Below are 20,531 nucleotides of genomic sequence, written 5' to 3'. Positions count from 1 at the left end.
AACCCCTTTTGCCCGCCCACCTCGCCCTTTCCCCTACCTAAAGGGAAAGGGCGGTTGAGTCTTTCCTACCAATAAGGGAAGGGCTGTGAGAGAGGGTAATGGCCGAGGAAGCGACTGCCCCAGCGAGTGTTCACGTACATTCGATTTAGTCTTTCGATTGGCTCCTTGCTCACGTCAATCGAGGGTGGGGAAGGAAAGAGCAGGTCAAGGAGCGAAGAGGAGGAGGAGTCACGCTGGCCAATGGGAAGAGCTTCTCTGTTTTAGCTGGTGAAGGCGGGGGGAGATCTCTCTCCTTTATTGGTCTGCTAGTTCGCCCATGTATAAAGTGGTTAAAATAATAATGTCAAGGAAATAAAAGGGAAGAGAAGAATGATTCCCAGGTTTTGGCGCTGATCAAGATCAGTCCGCTTTTCTCTCTCTCTTTGGGAAACGTGCGTCTTTTCTATGGTTGAATTTTCACAATATAGGAGGAAATGCCAACTACGTTTTTTTGTCCTGGCTGCCAGTAGGAGTTGAAAAGCGTCTGCTTAGAAGCTGGTAACTTGTGAGGCTGCCAGTTTTAAACTGAGCGGCAGGGTGCACTGGTGGTACAGCCACAGCTCTAGCATTTGTAGGGGATGCATTTTTTATTTTGAAAAAACATAAGATCGGCCACGCTGGGGTCAGACAAAGTCACAAGTACCCAGCATATCTCATAAAGGAGATCTGTTTCTTGTTTCCTACTGTGTAGACAGATGGACTTAGGACCAGTGGGTTTATGCTCCCCTGCTAGCACAGGGAGATGGAGCAAGCTGACCTCACAGTATATATAACTCTACAATGACCCAAGCCTGCCAGTATTCTCCATCTCCAGCAGAAAGTGGATGTGCATCTCCCTATAGGGATTGCTTTGAGCTTTTTGAAAGGAGAAATTTAAAATTCTAACGAAAAAGAGAGAAAGTTTTACCTGAATCAGAGATAGAGGGGTTTCAGGGCTTCCTCTGGTCTCTGTTCTCGACGATCCCACTTTCCGGGATCTAGATCTAGATGCTGGCGACTGAGAAAATCCGCCTGAACGTTGTCGACCCCGGCTATGTGAGAAGCTGCTAGACGGACATTTACCGGTTCTAGACCTCTCATGATTTTGTACTCCTCTATCATATCCCCCCCTCAGTCATCTCTTCTCCAAGTTGAACAGCCCTAACTGGGGCGGATTGGCCTATCGGGGGATCTCTGATCCCCCGGTGGGCTGGTCGCTCTAGTCACGTGGTCTGCCGAGCGCGGCTGTGACAGAGCCGCGCTCGGCAGACCACATGGTATCTCCGGGGCTGGCCTGGGCGGCGAATTCCCAGGCCGGTCGTCATCGGGAATCCTCCCCTGGCCCTAACCTCTTTAATCTTTCCTCATAAGGGAGCTGTTCCATCCCCTTTATCATTTTGGTCGCCTTTCTCTGTACCTTCTCCAATGCAACTATATCTTTTTTGAGATGCTGTGACCAGAATTGTACACAGTATTCAAGGTGCAGTCTCACCATGGAGCGATACAGAGGCATTATGACATTTTCTGTTTTATTCACCATTCCCTTCCTAATAGTTCCTAAAATTCTGTTTGCTTTTTTGACTGCCACAGCACACTGAGCCAACAATTTCAATATATTATCCACTATGATGCCTAGATCTCTTTCTTGGGTGGTAGCGCCTAATATGGAACCTAACATTGTGTAACTATAGCATGGGTTATTTTTCCCTATATGCAACACCTTGCACTTGTCAACATTAAATTTCATCTGCCATTTGAATGCCCAGTCTTCCAGCCTCACAAAGTCCTCCTGCAGTTTATCACAGTCCGCTTGAGATTTAACTACTGTGCGTAATTTTGTGTCATCCACAAATTTGATCACCTTATTCATCGTACCCCTTTCCAGATCATTTATAAATTTATTAAAAAGCACTGGTCCAACAGATCCCTGAGGCACTCCACTGTTTACCCTTTTCCTCTGAGAAAATTGACCATTTAATCCTACTCTCTGTTTCCTTTCTTTTAACCAGTTTGTAATCCAAAAGGACATCACCTCCTATCCCATGACTTTTTTAGTTTTCTTAGAAGTCTTTCATGAGGGGCTTTGTCAAACACTTTCTGAAAATTCAAATACACTACGTCTACTGGTTCACCTTTGTTAACATGTTTATTCATCCCTTCAAAAAAATGCAGAAGATTTGTGAGGCAAGATTTTCCTGGGTAAATCCATGCTGGCTGTGTCCCATTAAACCATGTCTATCTAAATGTTCTGTGATTTTATTCTATATAACAGTTTCCACGATTTTTCCTGGCACTGAAGTCAGGCTCACCGGTCTATAGTTTCCCGGATTGCCCCTGGAGCCCTTTTTAAATATCGGGATTACATTGGCCACCTTCCAGACATCAGGTATAACAGATGATTTTAAAGATAGGTTACAGATTAATTGTAATAGGTCTGAAATTTCATTTTTAGTTCTTTCAGAACCCTGGGGCGTATACCATCCGGTCCAGGTGATTTGCTACTCTTCAATTTGTCAATCTGGCCTACTACATCTTCCAGGTTCACATGATTTGGTTCAGTTCATTTGAATTGTCACATTTGAAAACCATCTCTGGAACAGGTATCTCCCCAACATCCTCTTCAGTAAACATAGAAGCAAAGAATGTTTAGTTTTTCCGCAATGGCCTTATCTTCCTTAAGTGCCCCTTTAACCCGTCTATCATCTAACGATCCAACTGACTTCCTTGCAGGCTTTCTGCTTCAGATATATTTTTAAAAAGTTTTTATTATGAGTTTTTGCCTCTATGGCCATCATCTTTTCAAATTGTCGATTAGTCTGTCTTATCAGTGTCGTACATTTAACTTGCCAATGCTTATGCTTTATCTTGTTTTCTTCAGTTGGATCCTTCTTCCAATTTTTGAATGAAGATGTTTTGGCTAAAATAGCCTCTTTCGCCTCACTTTTTAATCATGCTGGCAATCGTTTGTCCTTCCTTCCACCTTTCGTAAAGCATGGAATACATTAAGAAAGCAAATTTGTCCTTCCTTGGTTCTTCACTTACCTCTCCTATTGTTCTTATTTATTTAAAACAGCTTATATTCCGCTACTTCTAAGCAAGCTATCCACAATGGATCACAATAAAAACAGGCATAAAAATACAAAAAACAAGGCAAATACAGCAATCATAAAATTAAACACAAATAAAATAAAAACATTAAACAGAAACATTTATTTAAAACAGCTTACATTCCACTTCTTCTTGTAGTGTATTCTCTGGTAGATCCTCCTTTGGCACTATCCAAAACACTGCTGGAGTGTGTTCTGTCTCTTTAACATCGCCCAAATCTGTCACGTTCTTTCCGAACACGCTACCAGAAACCTTATCCACTCTCTCATCCACTTACAGGTCGATGCAATACCGTGTGCTAGCCACTGCGCACGGCTTAACACTTGATCGGATGCGCGTCCATAACCCCCGATCCAATTCGGGGATTAGCTCATCGAAAACATGTGTCCTAATCACTGCGTAGCTAATAGCGCTCGCCACATGGAAATTCATGTAGATGAGGCTATTAGCTTACTCCCGCGATCCAATAGATTTTCTCCGCGGCCATTGCGCCCTTTGCAACGTGGCAAATTCTGCGCCAGCCTAGGGCTGGCGTAAAGTTACGCCACGTTCAAGAGCGCATTGAAAAAAAAAGAAAAATCCTGCTTTCAATGTACATACAAGATACATGGTCCAGGCTGTGTATCTTGTGCATGCCTATGCCGGTAGCGGGAGAAAGACACTTGGTAGATTGAACGTCCGTTTTCCCAGCCTGCTTGACAGCCACCTCTCCCGGGGACTGATGCTGAGGAGGCGCTACGGACGCACATTTGTCCCTAGCGCCTCCTTTTTAGCGCGACCCCTCGTTTAAATATTCGATTGCGCTCCCACTGAGCGTTCATTTTCTGCGCACATTTATTGGATTGTCCTGTTTTTGGTCCTCGTAGGCCTCCCCTATCTCTCTCCCCCCCCCAAGTCTATTCAAAGCTCGGCTGCATAACTTATCTCCCCGTATAAGCCCTCTTCCTAAATCACTGCGTTGGCTCCCCATCTTCCTTTTTACACCAGTGCTTCCCAGTCTTTTTCATGCCGTGTCAATACCATCACTTTCTCTCCGCTGGCATCATCAGCTTCCCCTCCCTGCGCCCTCACATTCCCTGGTATCATCACCACTGGCATGAACTGAGTGAGCAGCGTGGCTTTACCTGCTGCTACTTCCTCCTCCTCTGCTGGCTCCCTCGTCAAGTTGGAACAGAGCGGGGGGGGGGGGGGGGGGCCCTAGTCTCTCGAGAGCCACCCGCCCGCCCCACGCGGTTCCGGATTCAGAGAAAAGCTGGCGGAAGCGGATAAGAGGTCTGCTCGCTGGCTCCTCCTGCTGGTAGTGAAGGCTACAGCCCACGCCCATCTTTTCTCTGCAGGGCGGCTGCAGATATTTTCCAGCGCACCGAGCTTCCAATCCCCACCGCATGCCGGTTGGGTACCTCTATTCTGCACCCCCTCCTGTGCCATTCTCCTCTGATGCCAGCTCCTGACATCACGCTTTCCATCACATTGCGCCGGATGCCTGGAATAGACTTTTTTTGCTCCCTTTCTGGCTATATTCAAGCCCTGACTAAAACACTACCTTTTTGAGGTTGCTTTTAATTCTTGAGCTACTGGGTCTTCCTGATCACAGTTTTGTTGATTTTAACCAGATTTGCAGCAATACGCTTTCCTGAAACCTCTTGTCCGTGTCATAGCTAGGCTGTAAGCTCCACGGAGCAGGGACCATTGTGTGAACCTGCACAGAGCTGCGTACGTCAGGCAGTGCTATAGAAATAATATGCAGTTGTGGTGGTAGAACGAGATCCAAGCCAAGTGCCCTGGGGTCCCAAGAGGGCAGAGACTGGAGGGCAATCTGAAGGTCCTTGGAGGGGAGAGGGATGCAAATCGAGTGCCCTGAGGTTCTGGGAAGGGAGAGATCTGAGTCAGGTGCTCAGACAGGATGAGAGATCCAAATTGGGCACCCTGAGGCCCTGTAGGGGAGTCCCTGGATCCCCCCCCCCCCCCCCCCGCACCTCAGGGCTGATCACCGCCTTATATATGTTGCTATAATGAGTAAGATACGTGTGCAGAGAATTACATCCGCTTGGGTCTCATGCTTACTAACCGGGTTTACACTCCCCCCCCCCAGAGGATCAAAGATGACTTTAATGCAGTTGTAAATACCCAAGAGGTAAGGAAGGAACTTTGACTGAAATACTTATTTGGTGAGCAGAAAGACAAGGCCTACAGCTCCTCCTGCTGGGAGAGGTAGGGACTGCAAGAGCTGCAATCTCTCCGTTCCCCGCCCCACCCCTGGAAGCCAGTGCTCCTGCACCGTTCCCTTCAGCGCCTCCTGTTGGGAGAGGCTGTGCAGGCTCGTGAGTTTATTCCTGATGAGGAAGGCTGGCTCTCAGCTGACACTTCACTCTCACACCGTTGCAGAATTAATGATGTGCTCACCTCAGGTTTTTCTCCACCCCCCCACCTCTACTCTGAGTGTTAACAAGCTTCCGGATTTAGCCCCTGGTCCTCCAGCCAGAACCAGCCTCTTGACGTGTTTTTGGGAGCTGTGAAAAAGCCAAGCCGGTTGCTAGGATATACTCTTTTTGACCTAGAAAGTCAGAAGAATCATAAACGAATTTCTGGGTTGTTGATTTTATTTTATTTTTTTCATTATTTTGAAGAACCACTCGGCTTGGCTGTGATATGTGTTTTTATGAAGCTTGCTTACCGGGTCTTCTCCCATTCCAAAGCTATGGCTGTTTTAATGAAAGCCATTCATTTTGTCTTTGTGGCTTTTACAGTCTCTCCATTACTGGTTTTCTTTTTTTACGTGGTGGCTCCTGGGGTTTGGTTTATTGTGGTGGCGGTTGGTCTGAGAGTGAGCATTTTCCGCAGGGCGAGGGCCCTCTCACTGCTGGAAAAGGAAGAGGAGTGGGGATGAAGCCCTAGCTGGCCCAGCCCCTCACCTGCTTTAACCATGTGATGCCCAGGGAAGGGCGGGTGATGGCCGGCAGTGCCCGGTCCCATCCCTGCCTCGCCCGCCAGGGTCAGCTGAGCAGTCACTAAAGGGGAAAAGGTGGCTTTGCTTTCTAATGCAAGCAAAAAGTAAAGAGAGGATTCATACAGAAACCCTTCAGTGGAACCCAGTGGTTCTCAACAGGTGTGTCCCGAAGTCGTGGCCGGCGTGTGTGGCAGAGCCAGCAGAAGGCTGCTCTTTCCTCGTCAGTCTGGGCAGGAGTTGGCTGACTTCTCTCTTATTGGGTAGGACAGGAAGTTGCTCCTGCTTCCTTCTCCTCTTCCTGGCCCAGCGGGAGGTTGTTCCTTCCTCCTTCGACCAGATCAGACTGCGACATCATCAACTCCTGTCACATGGGCCCGGCAAGGGGACATGGCAAAATGTTATCCACTGCTAGAAATGGCACTGGAACTGCTGAAGTTACCTTGGTTTTAGCAGTGACAAAGACCACCACCACTGTGGTGGGGAGGACGTGCGGAGCTGCGGGATGCACAGGAATCACAAAATGGAACTGCCTGTGAAGAGGATGCTTGGGAATTCATGCAGCATTATGCAGTGGCTTTATGTCCTGAGCCTGTCTGTGCTGGATTCAGCAGCTTCCAGTTAGGACAGGGCACTTCTCGGTCGCCCGAAGGAGCAGGGGGTTTAGAGTCCAGCTTGGCTTTCAATAGCAGATGCTCTATATGATTTGCTATGCGCGTTGGCCAGAGATATGATGTCCGCTGTCTCCGCTAGGCATCTTCTCTGGCTATGTAACTGGTCCAAGTCACAGCTAAGCAGCTGGTGAAGCATGTGGGGCAATTCAAGGAACATAAGTTGCCCAAGGATAAACCCAAAGGGGCCAAGAAAACCTTTCCCAGTAGGCAGAATTATTGGGAAGTGAGACTTTGTCAGCCAGGCAAAAGGGGCCTTCAGCATCCGTTTTCTGGCAGGTCCCAGTCCTTTCAGGAGTCCAGAAAGCCTGCTTGAGAAAATTCGGGCTCTGGCTCCGGAGGTCCCAAGGGAGCGCAATGAGATGCAGCTGGCCCACTCTTCGAACATGAGCAGTGAGGATCATTTGACCCTGTTTTTCAGGGAGGGCCAAGGTAATGATGGGTCAGTGGGTCCTTTCTGCGATAAGAGACAACTGACTGCACTCCTAGATATTTCAGTGTCTCATAGAAGCAGAGAGCAATGATGGAGCTGCATCCAAAGTATCAGGCTTATTGGTTAAGGGTAGTAAAAGCCGCATCAGCAGTGGGTGCATTAGATTTTGTGCACCCACTGCTTTTACTACCCTTAACCAATAAGCCTGATACTTTGGATGCAGCTCCATCATTGCTCTCTGCTTCTATGACAAGAGTAAAGGGAAACGATTCAACTGCAACCAAAGCGGGCCCCGATTTTTACGGTTTGGGAACAAGTAAACATGGGGGTAACTTACTGATGCGGCAGATATTAGCATACATTTACTGGGCCCACTGGATAGATTTTTTGGTCATTTTCTGCCATCATTCCTATGTTTCTATATTAAGTCTTCATGGTCTCTCTGTGTGCCTCCAAGGTCAAGTGGTCCCTGGTCCAGGCCACACTACAGTGACTCCTACAGTTGGATACAGTGCTTTCTGTGCTCATGGAGGAGCGAGGGCAAGGAAGATATTCCATCTATTTTGTGGTTCCCAAAAAGGAAGGCACTTTTTGGCCCATCCTAGATCTCAAGCAGGTGTATGCTTCCTTATGGGTGCCTCGCTTTTGCATGGAGACGCTGTGCTCGGTCATCTTTGTGGTTAGAAAGGGGGAATTTGTTTCATCCCAGATCTCATGGAAGCTTATCTGAATAATCCCATTCAGGAAGCACTTCACAGGTTCCTCAGGTTTGCGGTGTTGGGTAAATATTATCAGTTTCAAACTCTTCCTTTTGGTCTCGCCACGGCGCCTCGCACAGTTATCAAGGTGATGGTAGTCATGGCGGCAGTCTTCTGCAAGGATGGCATTCTGGTTCACCCTTATCTGGATAACCAGCTTATTTAGGCAAAATGAAGGGAGGTTTGCCAGCAGTTGGTGCAGCAGGTGTTACAATCCCTGGGGTAAGTTGTAAATATGGTGAAGAGTCACCCCATTCCCTCTCACACTGAAATACCTAGGAGTGCATGTGGAGACCATGGAGGGTAGAGTGTTTTGCACTTTAAAGAGGATAATCAAGAAATGAACAAAGGCGGAGAAAAGAAATGAACAAAGGTGGAGAAAAAAACCCTCCACCTCGACGCAAGCTACCTTCAAATCCCTCCTCAACAAATACAGAAACGCCATCCTCAGAACAAAGAAAGATTTTTACTCAAAAAAAATCCACAACTTCATCTTTGATTCTAAGGCACTATTTTCTTATGTCTCAACACTCACCAAACCATCCCCTCCCACCTTCCCAGACAACCTTGTGCTTAACAAAGCCAGTGAATTGGCCAAGTACTTCAAGAAAAAAATCACCATCCTGACCGACCCTCTTTCAACTCTCAATCACAAACGCCTATCTCTGCATTTGTGATTCTGCCTCAAACAACCACAAGTCTGGAATCCTTTGAGCCCACTTCCTCTCTAGAGATAGAAAATCTCCTCAAACCTTCCTCTCACCCCTCTGACCCTTTACCTATGAACCTTCTCATCTCCATCCCGAACATTATTTCTAAACCTATCGCAGAAATCATAAATATCTCACTAACCCAGGGCTCAGTACCAAACCAGCTTAAGCTTGCAATTCTTAAACCTCTTTTAAAAAAAACCAAACCTGCCACCCACGGACCCAGCTAACTTTCGCCCCATAGCCAACTTACCTCTGCTTGCCAAACTGATGGAGAAAATAGTTAACAAACAGCTCTCGGAATACCTGGAAGAAAACAACATACTCGCTCCGACCCAGTACGGATTCCGGAAATCTTTGAACACAGAATCCCTCCTGTTATCACTCACAGACACCATTCTCGTGAATCTGGAAAAGAGTCAATCCTACCTTCTAGTCCTATTGGACTTATCCGCAGCTTTTGATACGGTAAAACACGCAATCCTCTTAGAACGACTAGCAAACATAGGCCTCAAGGGATCTGCCCTCAGCTGGTTTAAGTCCTTAGACAACAGGTTCTTTAAAGTTAGGATAAACAATAAAGACTCTCCACCTGTCCTTTCCGACCAGGGAGTCCCCCAAGGTTCTTCCCTCTCGCCCACTCTTTTCAATATATATCTTCTCCCGCTATGCCAGTTACTCACTAACCTTAAGCTAACTCACTACCTCTACACGGATGATGTGCAAATTCTCATCCCGATCACAGATTCCCTCCATAAAACGTTGTCCCACTGGAATGTTTGTCTTCAGTCAATCAACAACCTACTCTCCAGTCTCAACCTAGTTCTCAATTCCAATAAAACAGAGATGCTCATCATCTCTCATGACGACACTTACATCCTGCTCAACCCTCCAAGCTCTTCTCAACCCACAACACCTAACCTAAACCTTTCTTCATCGGTCAAGGACCTAGGAACCTGGCTAGACAACCAGCTAAACCTAAAAAAATTTATAAATAACACCACAAAGGAATGCTTCTACAAATTGCAAGTCCTCAGGAAGCTTAAACCACTCCTTCACTTCAATGATTTCCGTCTGGTGCTACAATCCATCATTCTATCTAAGATTGATTATTGTAACTCCCTCTTACTCGGTCTCCCTGCCAACTCCATCAAACCACTACAGATGGTACAGAATGCCGCCGCCGCCAGGATCCTCACCAACTCCAACAAAAGAGTCCACATCACCCCAATCTTACGTTCCCTTCATTGGCTGCCCGTCAAATACAGGATACTCTTCAAAGTGCTTTCAATTATACACAAAGCGACGCACAACCTTGCTCCACTCATCTTAAGCACCCAACTGAGACCACATACGTCATCCAGACCCATCAGAAGTGCATACAAAGCCACACTGTATGTCCCCCCCAGCGAAAACATCAAGAAAGAAGCGGGCTCTATCCACAGCAGGCCCTTACCAATGGAATGCTCTCCCTCCAGACCTATGCCTTGAATCATGCCACACGACTTTCAAAAAAAAACATAGGACTTGGCTCTTCATCCAAGCTTTCACTGACACTTAATACCTGCCCTGGTCTCAATTTACAGTCTCGCCCTTCCCCAGTGTTCCCTACTTCCTCTTTGTGCCCTTAACACAAATCCCTTCCTATTCCTTAACGCCATTCCCCTCCTACTCCAAAATAACATACCTATTTCACTTGCATATGTCTGTTGCTTGTTGATTGTATATTCCCGCCTAACTATGCTTCGAGGCGGTCTGTTTCCTGTTGATTGTATATTCCCGCCTATCTATGCTTCGAGGCGGTCCTCTGGACTGGTTTTTCAGTTGTCCACTGTTCATTACATCCTACCCTTATGCCTGCTCCCAGTTTGGTTCCCACTTGTTTATATACCTTTTATTCCAGTTCTAATACTCCACTGTATTAGTTGCACCAGTTACACCAGTTGCTCCAGTTGTACCAGTTTTTAGTTTGTTTCTACTATTTTTCCAGTGTTCCATGTACTGCCTTTGAGCGAAGTTTACTGTTTACTGTAAACCAAGGTGATCTGTATCTCATACAGATACAGATCACCATATAAAAATCAAAAAATAAAATAAAATAATAATCAAATTGCAGAACCAGTTTCAGCAGTTGCCATGCCTCTGGAATTCCAGGATCTGGAACTACTGCAGGTGTTTGGTTCCATGGAATCTACCCTGAATCTGGGCATTCACGCATATACAGCTGTTGCAGGGGGTGCTGCTGTCATGCTGGAATCCCCAGTCAGAGGATTTTGGGCTCTGTTTACCTTTTCCTGGTCAGGTTGAGTTTGTCCTGGCTGCTGTTATGGGACAATTTGGAGAGGGGTGTGGGGCTGGAGATTCCAAATTGAGTGGTAGTAATGACAGATGCCAGTCTGAAAGGATGAGGGGAGCCATCTGTCAGGGTCAAATAGCTCAGGAACTGTGGTCATCGGCCAAAATGTCCTGGTCCATCAACCATCTTGGAAACCAGAGCAATCCTGAAAGTGTTGCTCTTCTTTCTACTGTTAGTTCGTGGTGAAGTGGTGAAGGTTCTCTCTGATAATGCAACGGCAATAGCCTACATCAATCGGCAAGGTGGCACTAGGAGCCAGGCGGTTTCCATGAAGGAGGGCAGAGTGGCACATTCTGGTTCTATCAGCATCTCATAGCTGGCGTGAAGAACGTGCAGGCGGATTTTCTCAACAGGCACACTCTGAACCCCGGAGAGTGGGAGCTGTCGAGCGAGGCAAAGTCTCTTATCCACGTGAAATGGGGTGTTCCTCAGGTGGACTTGATGGCGTTGAGGGCAAACACCAAAACTTGGCGATTCTTCAGCCGCAGACAGGAGGTAGGCCACTAATAAGCGGAGCCCTCAGGCAGATAGAGTCACACTGCGGAAAAATAATTTTGATAGTCCCAGAATGGCCTTGGACACCATTGTTTGCAGACCTGATAAACCTGATGGTGGACAGTCTGCTGTGGTTCCTGCGTCAAGGTCCAATTTTCTTGGATCAGGTGGATTGCTTCTGTTTTGCAGCTTGGCTTTTGAGCGGAGCCATTTGAGATTGAGGGGTTACTTGGATGAGGTTATTGCAACTCTGCTTCAGGCAAGAAAATCTTTTACATCTTTAGTTTACGAATGGGTGTGGAAGGTGTTTGAGGCCTGGTGTCTTGAGGAAGGGGATTGCCCCTCTACAAGCCTCCATTCCTTGGACTGTCTCCTTTTGCTTTCAGAAAGAGTTAGCCTAAGTTATCTTTGGATACAAGTGGCAGCATTGGTCTGTTTCTGGGGGCAAGTCCACAAATCCTCTCTCGTGTCTCACCTGGAGATTGTGAGTTTTTTTAAAAGGGGTGAAGCATTTGCGTCTGCCAGTTAAGCAGGTGGTGCCTCCATGAAATCTTAATTTGGCCCTGAGGGCGTTGTGTAAACTGCCTTTTCAATAGAGGGCGTCAAAGGACCTCACACTGAAATCGCTCTTATTGGTAGTGATCTGTTCAGCATGGCATATTTCGGAGCTATCCGCTTTGTCTTGCGGGGACCCATTCTTTCAGTTTTTGGAGGTTGGGGAATCTCTGAACACAGTTCTCTCTTTTTTTGCAAAAAGTTGTCTTCACTTTTCATTTAAGTCTGACCATGGAAATGCCTTCTTTTGGGGATTTGGAGTCATCTTCTCCACATGTCCGGGAGCTTCGTTTGTTGGATGTGTGTAGGGTTCTCATGCGCTATTTGAAAGTCATTAACAGTTTTCAAGAGGACGGATCATCTGTTTGTGCTCTTTGTGGAATGATACAAGGTGGAGAAGACATCGAAAGCAACCAGCTCCCATTGGCTAAAGGAGACTTTTGCCATTGCTATTGCTTTCATAGGCAAAAGGATCCTGATTCCTGAGGGATTTCGGGCTCATCCCACTAGTGCGCAGGCTGTGTCCTGGGCTGAATGTCAGCTGGTGTCGTCATAAGAGATTTGTCAAGCGGCAATGGGTCCTCGTTGCACACTTTTACCAGGCATTATTGGCTGGATGTTCGATCGCCAGACTCAGCCTGGTTTGGGGAGTGTGTGTTGCATGCGGGTCTTTCGGGTGTCTGCCCAGTTTAGGGGAGCTTGGGTACATCCCATACATCAGGACTGATCTAGAGGATGATAAGGAAAGGGAAATTGGTTCTTACCTGCAAATTTTCGTTCCTAAGTCCCACAGATCAGTGCTAGAGCCCCTCACCCTGGATTATTTAAGACTGCTCTGTTCTGTTTGTACATAGGTCAGTTGTTGGTTTTTGGTTCTGATATTCAACTTTCCATATATAAACCTATTCTCCTGTTTGAGGATCTCTCTCCTCTGCTCATTTGGGAGGTGAAGGATTGTAATTACAATTAGTGTTTAGGTTTAGGTACAGGTCATGCTGAGCGACTGCGGATGGCCCACTATCTAATGTACTACTGATACAGTAAAAGCTTTTCTTCTCTGTCTCCATCTGCTGGTAGGGGAGAAAAATTCATGCGTCCAGACTAATCTGTGGGACTCCAGGAATGAAAACTGGCAGGTAAGAACCAATTTTCCTTTACAATTTTCTTCCTTCAAAAATATATGATTAGCTGAAACATAGAGACAGGCTTTCTCCATAGTAGGCCTGGTATTATGGAATGCCTTGCCCCCCCGAATTCACCTTATTTCTGATGTTAAATTGTTTTGGAAGCAGCTGAAAGCAATAGTATTTTGGAAGGCGTTTGGCTATAGTAATGAGATTGTTGCACACGAGTTGTAATTTAATTTGCTTGTTTTAAAGATAGTGTTAACTTGTCATTTTAGTTGAATTATGTTTTATTTAAAATGTATTCTTGTTTTATGTTTGTTTATTTCATTTTTGCTGTTTATGTAATATTGTATGCCGCTTGGAACAGGTTCTGCTATTTGCAGTTTATAAATGTTTTTAAGAAAGACAGAAATCTGCAGATCTTGGTATCTACTGTGTGCTGACTCAGCGTGTGTGCCTGAGTGTGGCTTTATGTGGGCTGAAGTGGCAGATCCTGTCGTGGGGGGGGGGGGGGGGGGGGGGGGAATGCCAGCTCTGCTGTGCCTTTGGGTTTTCTTCCTTTACTGTGCTGGCACCGAGTGAACCTGCCACAAATTTCTCCCCCCCCGCATTTCAGTGCTCTCATTAATGGAAGAGCCATTCCAGATTTACTTGTAAATCATCTTTCCTTCCCCCCGTGTCTCTTTGAAATTCCTTGTTAATCTGTTCCGCCAGCTGAGCTCTCGTCCTCTCTCTTAAAACTAACTGTAGCTGTTTTATGTGGGTCAGAACTCTCTCTCTCCATCTCTGAATGGTACAGCAGGAAAGTCATTTGCAAATTGTTCTGGATGAAAGGGAAATGGGAAGTTCATTGTCTTTTGTGATGTCTGTGTTTTGTTTGGTTCTATCTGAAGAGGAAAACCTTGTTTCGTTTCTTTACTTTTTGCCAACCAGTTTGTCTTTTTTTTTTTTTTTTTAATTGCTCTTCAATCTTTTCTGCTGGCTTTCTATTTTGACCTCAGCCCTTAGAATAAGGTTCGTCCTTAAGATAAGAAGCTAAAAAAGACGGTGGCAGACTTTTCTGTTTAATTTGCTTAAAAAAAAAAAAAAAGAAGTAACTAGAACAGAGAGCTTTATCCCCTTCTGTGTGAATTAATAAAAGTAACTCATTGCAGAGAAAGAAACGGGGCAGGAAGTAGGCGTTTTCTGCCTTAACCGTTCAGAAATGAAGATGATCTAATTAGCTAAACTGTTTATGGTTGTTTTTTTTACCTGGTGATTTCATTTTAAACAATCTAATTATCCTTTTTTAATGTGAGAATTTGTGTTACAGAAAGAAAGATGATGTTTGCCTGTTTGTTTTTTTTCATGGTAGCTGAAGTACCTGAGAAGTTTATTTTATTTATTTAAAGAGTTATAATCCAGAGCTTCCAAACATAAAACATGCAGCGCAGAGAACAATAAAAGAGAATTTGAAGGGGTTTTTTTTGAAATCTTGTTATTGATTTTTCCACAAATAATTTTGCAGTTTTCTTTTGCATTTTTTCCGCTTCCTTTTTCCCTCTTTGGGGGGGTTTTATGTACTGCCTTGTATTTATATGAACCCCTGTAGCATGGGGTTTGTGGAGAGGGAGGGGGAACCAGGATGAGTTAGAGCAATGGGGGGAAGGCATGAACACACTTAGCTTGGCTTTTTTTTCATACGGATATCACTCTCAGACATTTGGGTTAACAGGTTGGGAAATAAATAAAAAGGGCCACGCACAAATAGAATTTAGGCAGTTATAAATGTAAGTGTAAAGTGCTCAGTAAGTTCACAAAAAACCTCCTGGTAAGGGAAGAAAAGCACTAATGGATCGGGTACATAGGCAACATTGCAAACTTAAAAGATTACTTTATTAACATATTCCAAACAATGAAATAAAATAAACGAGAATGTATATATATAAAAAAAAAAAAGCACAAGTCTAAATCACATGGAATTTTATATCAACAAGAAAACAATTCCTAGCTTAAATAACTAAGGGGGCCGCAGCGTCGGCCCCGGAAGAGGAGACCGGGGCCGACGCTGCGGACACATCGCTGGCGGCGAAAGGTAAGGGCCCTTATCGCCGCCAGTTTCGCGCCGAATAACTACACCTTTTATGGTGTAATTATTCGATGCGAAAGCCGGCAGCCAGCGCACCGCAGTGGCGCGATGATCTGCCGGCTTTCACAGGCCCCCGCCCCCGTAACCGGTGGATTTTCTAAGGTCTGCGACCTTAGAAAATCCAGGCCTAAGACACTTAACCAGTGAGGTTTGAAACTCAAGTGCAGCAATGATGTGTTACAATGCAAGAGTTCAACAATGAATCTGGCATAATGAATTCGGCTTTGCATATAGTTACAACAATGGAAAGTGACAAAGTGTTCTAGCTGATGAACAATGTATAATAACAGAAAGCTGCGCTGCCACTTATCCTCTAAATAGTCTTGAACATCAAACAAAATATATATATATATATATGTATTGCAGCTGCTTCTGTGACTGACACATGTCAGTGATGCTCCTCTGGGTGCTGGAACGTTGGGCCTGACCAGCTCAGAACAGGTTACGCTATTTCTCATAGGGCCGCAGAGTCCCTCGTCCCTGACAAGTTTAGCTGCTTTTATGAACAACAATTACATAAGTATCGCTGAAAGAGAGAGAGAAAAAAAAAAGGGGGAACACAGAATTGTGGAACATTCCTTAACCTGTAGAAAATACTCTCATACTGTAGAGGTAGACTTGATTTAAGAAACCGTTATTTTATGTTTAAATTTCTTTATTAATAAAGCAAGCATCAAACGAGTACAACTTTGCATGACATGCATTTAGCTCCGATGCCCTCCATGCCCACATCCAAACCAAGAGAATTCTTGCCAATTTACCAATTAGCATCCTCCCTCCTGCCCCGACTCCCATGTGACGACTGAATGCAGTGATTGTCAATGACGCTCAGTCATCATTTAGGACCATACCGCGTGCTCTGTGTGGTAATGAAGATATGTAGGGCACCAATAGTTCCCAAACGTTCTCCTCCTCCTCCGGCGGTCCCGCCTTGCCTGAAAATAACCCCGTTATTGTGTGCACTGTTTCGTCGGTCCATAACAGAAGGTAGATCCTCCTGTCAAACCTTACGAGTCCCTAATTTCTGCAAGCTGCCTCCCGTTTCTGTCGAAGGTAAGACCCCAGACAGGGCCACCTTAGCATCAGATGGGATCCTCAGGATAAGCGCTTGCTCCACTTATTTATCTATCTGATTTATGCTCTGCTTTCCAGCACTTCGAAGCAGATGACATTCAGGTACGGTAGATTTTTACTGAGATACATGCTTCCGAAAACTTGAATCTTCGCACGTGACCAGAAGGAAGGGCTCAGATTACCAACTCCTGATTTGCATTAATACACATATCAAAGTCCACAATTTTAGCCAAGAATGCCTGTCTTTGGAAAAACAGGATCTCATTAATGGTTCATATTGTGTTTCTTGCATTTGTATATTGTTTATGGTTTTATGTATTTTACCAAAACAAAATCAACAAAAGCTTTAACAGAGAGACATCTGTGCCTGTGATTCTTGTGACTATTTATCCCATGGTACAGCAAAGCTCCTCTCCTTGTTAAACACTTCTAGGGACTTATAAAAAGCAAGGGGAATTTTACAGAGTTCCTCCAGGTCAAACCATCCCTTAAGAATACCCTAATTTGTATCTGTATTCAGAGAAGATCCTTGGGGTCTTGCCTGAAAATGGCTTAAAAAAATCTCGGCCTAGAATTCCGAAGAGTTGCTGCAACTCCCCAAATGACAGAATAGTCCCCTTTTCATCTAAGATGTGATGCAAAAATCACTATTCCATTTTGAAACCATCTATCAAAAGGACTAGGACCCTTCCCAGGACTAAAATCATTGTTGCCTTTCAAAGGTTAAAAAAAAAAGGAGAGGTCTTATAGTTTAACTACACTCCAGAAGTAATCCGCCTCCACGTTTTCTTCCTGCTATTTCCTTTTCAGTAGGCTGCCCGCCTGAGATCTCCAAAGTCCAAACAAAACAGGAAACCGGCGCTCAACAACGGCAACAGCAACTCCCAAGTCCAAGCCAACCTCAGAACTCAGGAGCTCAGAAAAACCCCAAGCATGCTGAACCCCAGAATATAAAGGGGAGCACTGACCAAACCCCAAAAGCAGGAGGAAGGGCCATCACCTGCAAAAATCTCCCAGCCCCGATGAGAAGGGGAAAATCTTGGCAAGAGGCTGACGCCACCGCTACAGTTAGTTTTGATGCCGAGAAGGCTTTTGCTCGGGTAAACTTTTACTACCACAGCGTGATCCTTAAAATGCACAGGGAGCTGGCATGTAAGACAAAGCACAAATGAAGGGGGAAATGCACAGCAAAAATCAAGCTCTAAGGCAGAGCAATAACCGGTGTGCACCGCCCGGTGGAATAACTGGTGTATATATTTTACCTGACTGTGCAATAGGGCTCCTGTATTGAAGGTCTGGCAGTCTGTATCTCCCAAGGATACGCAATAATACATTTATATTTGCCTCAATTAAATTCCTTGTGGTATCCTTGTGCCCTGTAGCAGAGAAGCACCATTTGCACAGTCAGGTAAAATATATACAGTGTGCACCGCCCGGTGGAATAACCGGTGTGCACCCTCCGGTGGAATAACTGGTGTGCACCGCCCGGTGGAATAACCGGTGTGCACCCCCCGGTGGAATAACCGGTGTGCACCTCCTGGTGGAATAACTGGTGTGCACCCCCCGGTGGAATAACCGGTGTGCACCCTCCGGTGGAATAACTAGTGTGCACCGCCTGGTGGAATAACCGGTGTGCACCCTCCGGTGGAATAACCGGTGTGCACCGCCCGGTGGAATAACCGGTGTGCACCACCCGGTGGAAAATTCTAATGTCCAGGAATCCCAACCCCCCTCTTTCTCCGAGGTCTCTTAACTGCATTAGCGGTATATGAGACTTCATCCCTCATTATCCGCCTCCAATCCCTTATCATAAAAATATCTGAAAACTGTAGGATTTCTGTCTCCTCAAAATAAAAAATATGCAGAACAAGATGAATGGCATCACACTGTACAATGCAATGGGCCCCCTCCCCATTCAGTCCATGGCTTCTAAAAGAGTTCAAAAACAAAAAAAAAGAAAAATATAACAGGAAAGAAAAAAGGAAATCTGCAAACTGCGATGAGACAAAACAGATGCTGCTTCTGTAAAACTGAAGATCCATCCTACTGTGCCCCAAGGGAATCAAAGGAAAATAAATCTTTCCAGTGATTTAACTTTTTAAGCAACAAAACTCATCTCGGAGCGCAGTCTCCACATGCAAATGTTAATTCCAGTTTCAACCATTGCCCAGATTCTGCAGAAAGGATCTTGCTTCCTTTGCAGAGTTCAGGAACAGAGAATTTTGCGATACAAAGTGTCAGCGGATCCACACTCCGTGGGCATCACAAATGTGGGAAATGTTCTATAATGTGACTGCCTTGCAGATTAAAGAATTTCGTAATCCACGTTTTGCAACAATTCACTATCTGTACATCGGAATATGTGATTTACGCAATCAGTGTCCGTACCTGTTTCTATACATTGGGAAGACCATAAGGACATTCAGTGTTCGTTTAACACAGGCAAAAAATGGAGGCACCAATTACAAGCCATTGTTTGGAGCACAATCATGATTTTAATAGTTTGAGATGCTTTGCAATTGATCAGCTGAAAAAGCATATCAGGGGAGGAGATCTAGAAAAATTATTAATGCAGTTGGAACAGCGACGGATACATCGATTACAAAATGTTTGGAACCTGTCGGGTTAAAAGCTGCCATTGAATGGGGTTCTTTGTTTATAAATTATGGCTGATAAATCTTTTCCATTTGAATTTGCCTGTTGTATCACATACAAAGCATCAATACATTTTTTCAAGAAACAAGGGATTTTCAACAACTGGCGTGTTGACGTATGGTACTTACAAATAGGGGCAGATCTTTAAACCTGCGTGCGGGCGTAGATTTGTTCGCGCAACCCGGCGCGAACAAATCTATGCCCGATTTTATAACATGCGCGAGCTGCCGCGCGCATGTTATAAAATCCAGGGTCAGCGCATGCAAGGGGGTGCACAATTGTGCAACTTGCGTGTTCCGAGCCACGCAGCCTTCCTTCCTTCCCTCCAAGGCCGCTCCGAAATCGGAGCGACCCCAGAGGAAACTTTCCTTCCGCCCCCCCCCCCCGCACCTTCCCCTATCTAACCCGCCCCCCCCCAGCCCTATCTAAAACCCCCTCCTTACCTTTATCGGGAAAGTTACGCCTGCCTCTGGGCAGGGGCAGCTTTTAAGGGGTTACGCCCCATAGTGAATAACAAAAATTGATTGAGCAAAAGAGTTTAAACATGACAGACCGATTATATTTAGTTTTTCAGAAAAGTGAATTGGAAGATGTATATTAGAAACTATTTGTGATTGAATAAACAGGCTAATTAAATGAGCCAATAAGTTTTTTTTGTAAAACACTTTGTTTCCTCATTATCCAAGATGGTCTTGTGCAGAATTTTCTAACCCTTGACAAAGTTAAAAACACTGCACATGCGCTGGTGTCTTATGTCAAATAAGTCAAAGGGAGAGGACGTGAGTAAAAAGTTGATTTTTAATTTATAAGTGTGCTTTAGTATTAAGGAAACAAGTGATATAACAAAGAATTTATTTTAGATGTATGCCTTGACGAAGTCTTGTCAGCAAAATGCTTGGCCAATGTTGGCGGCATATAACTATAATTTGAGGAGCACAATGGACAATGAACAAAGGGGCAGATTTTCAAAGGCTAAGCGCGTAACCCGAGAAAATCTGCCCCTGCGCGTGCCCCGGGACGCGCATATGTCCCGGAGCTTTTGAAAATAGGCAGTCCAGGGGCGGGGGGCGTGGTGGTGGTACGGGGGCGGTCTGGAGGCGGGGCTGAGGGCATGGAGGCGGGGCCGGGGGCATTCCCAAGTCCTCCGGCACAGCGGCCTTGGAGGGAACGGGGAAAGCCATCGGGGCTCCCCTCGGGCTCGGTGCACGCCGAGCCTGGATTTTATAACATGTGCGCGGGTGTAGATTTGTTTGCGCGAACAAATCTATGCCCGCGCGTAGATTTTAAGATCTGGCCCATAAGTTTTATATATATCTACAAAAAAACAAAATTTGTGAATAAATAAAATTGAGGAAGGTTGGAGGTTTTTATGACCAGTGATTGAATGATACAGAGGATACAGAGAGGAAGGTTGGAGGTTTTTATGACCAGTGATTGAATGATACAGAGGATACAGAGAGGAAGGTTGGAGGTTTTTATGACCAGTGATTGAATGATAC

This window comes from Rhinatrema bivittatum, chromosome 16 (genome assembly GCF_901001135.1).
Source record: "Rhinatrema bivittatum chromosome 16, aRhiBiv1.1, whole genome shotgun sequence".
Taxonomy (NCBI): Eukaryota; Metazoa; Chordata; class Amphibia; order Gymnophiona; family Rhinatrematidae; genus Rhinatrema; species Rhinatrema bivittatum.
Note: the sequence above shows the minus strand (reverse complement) of the source record.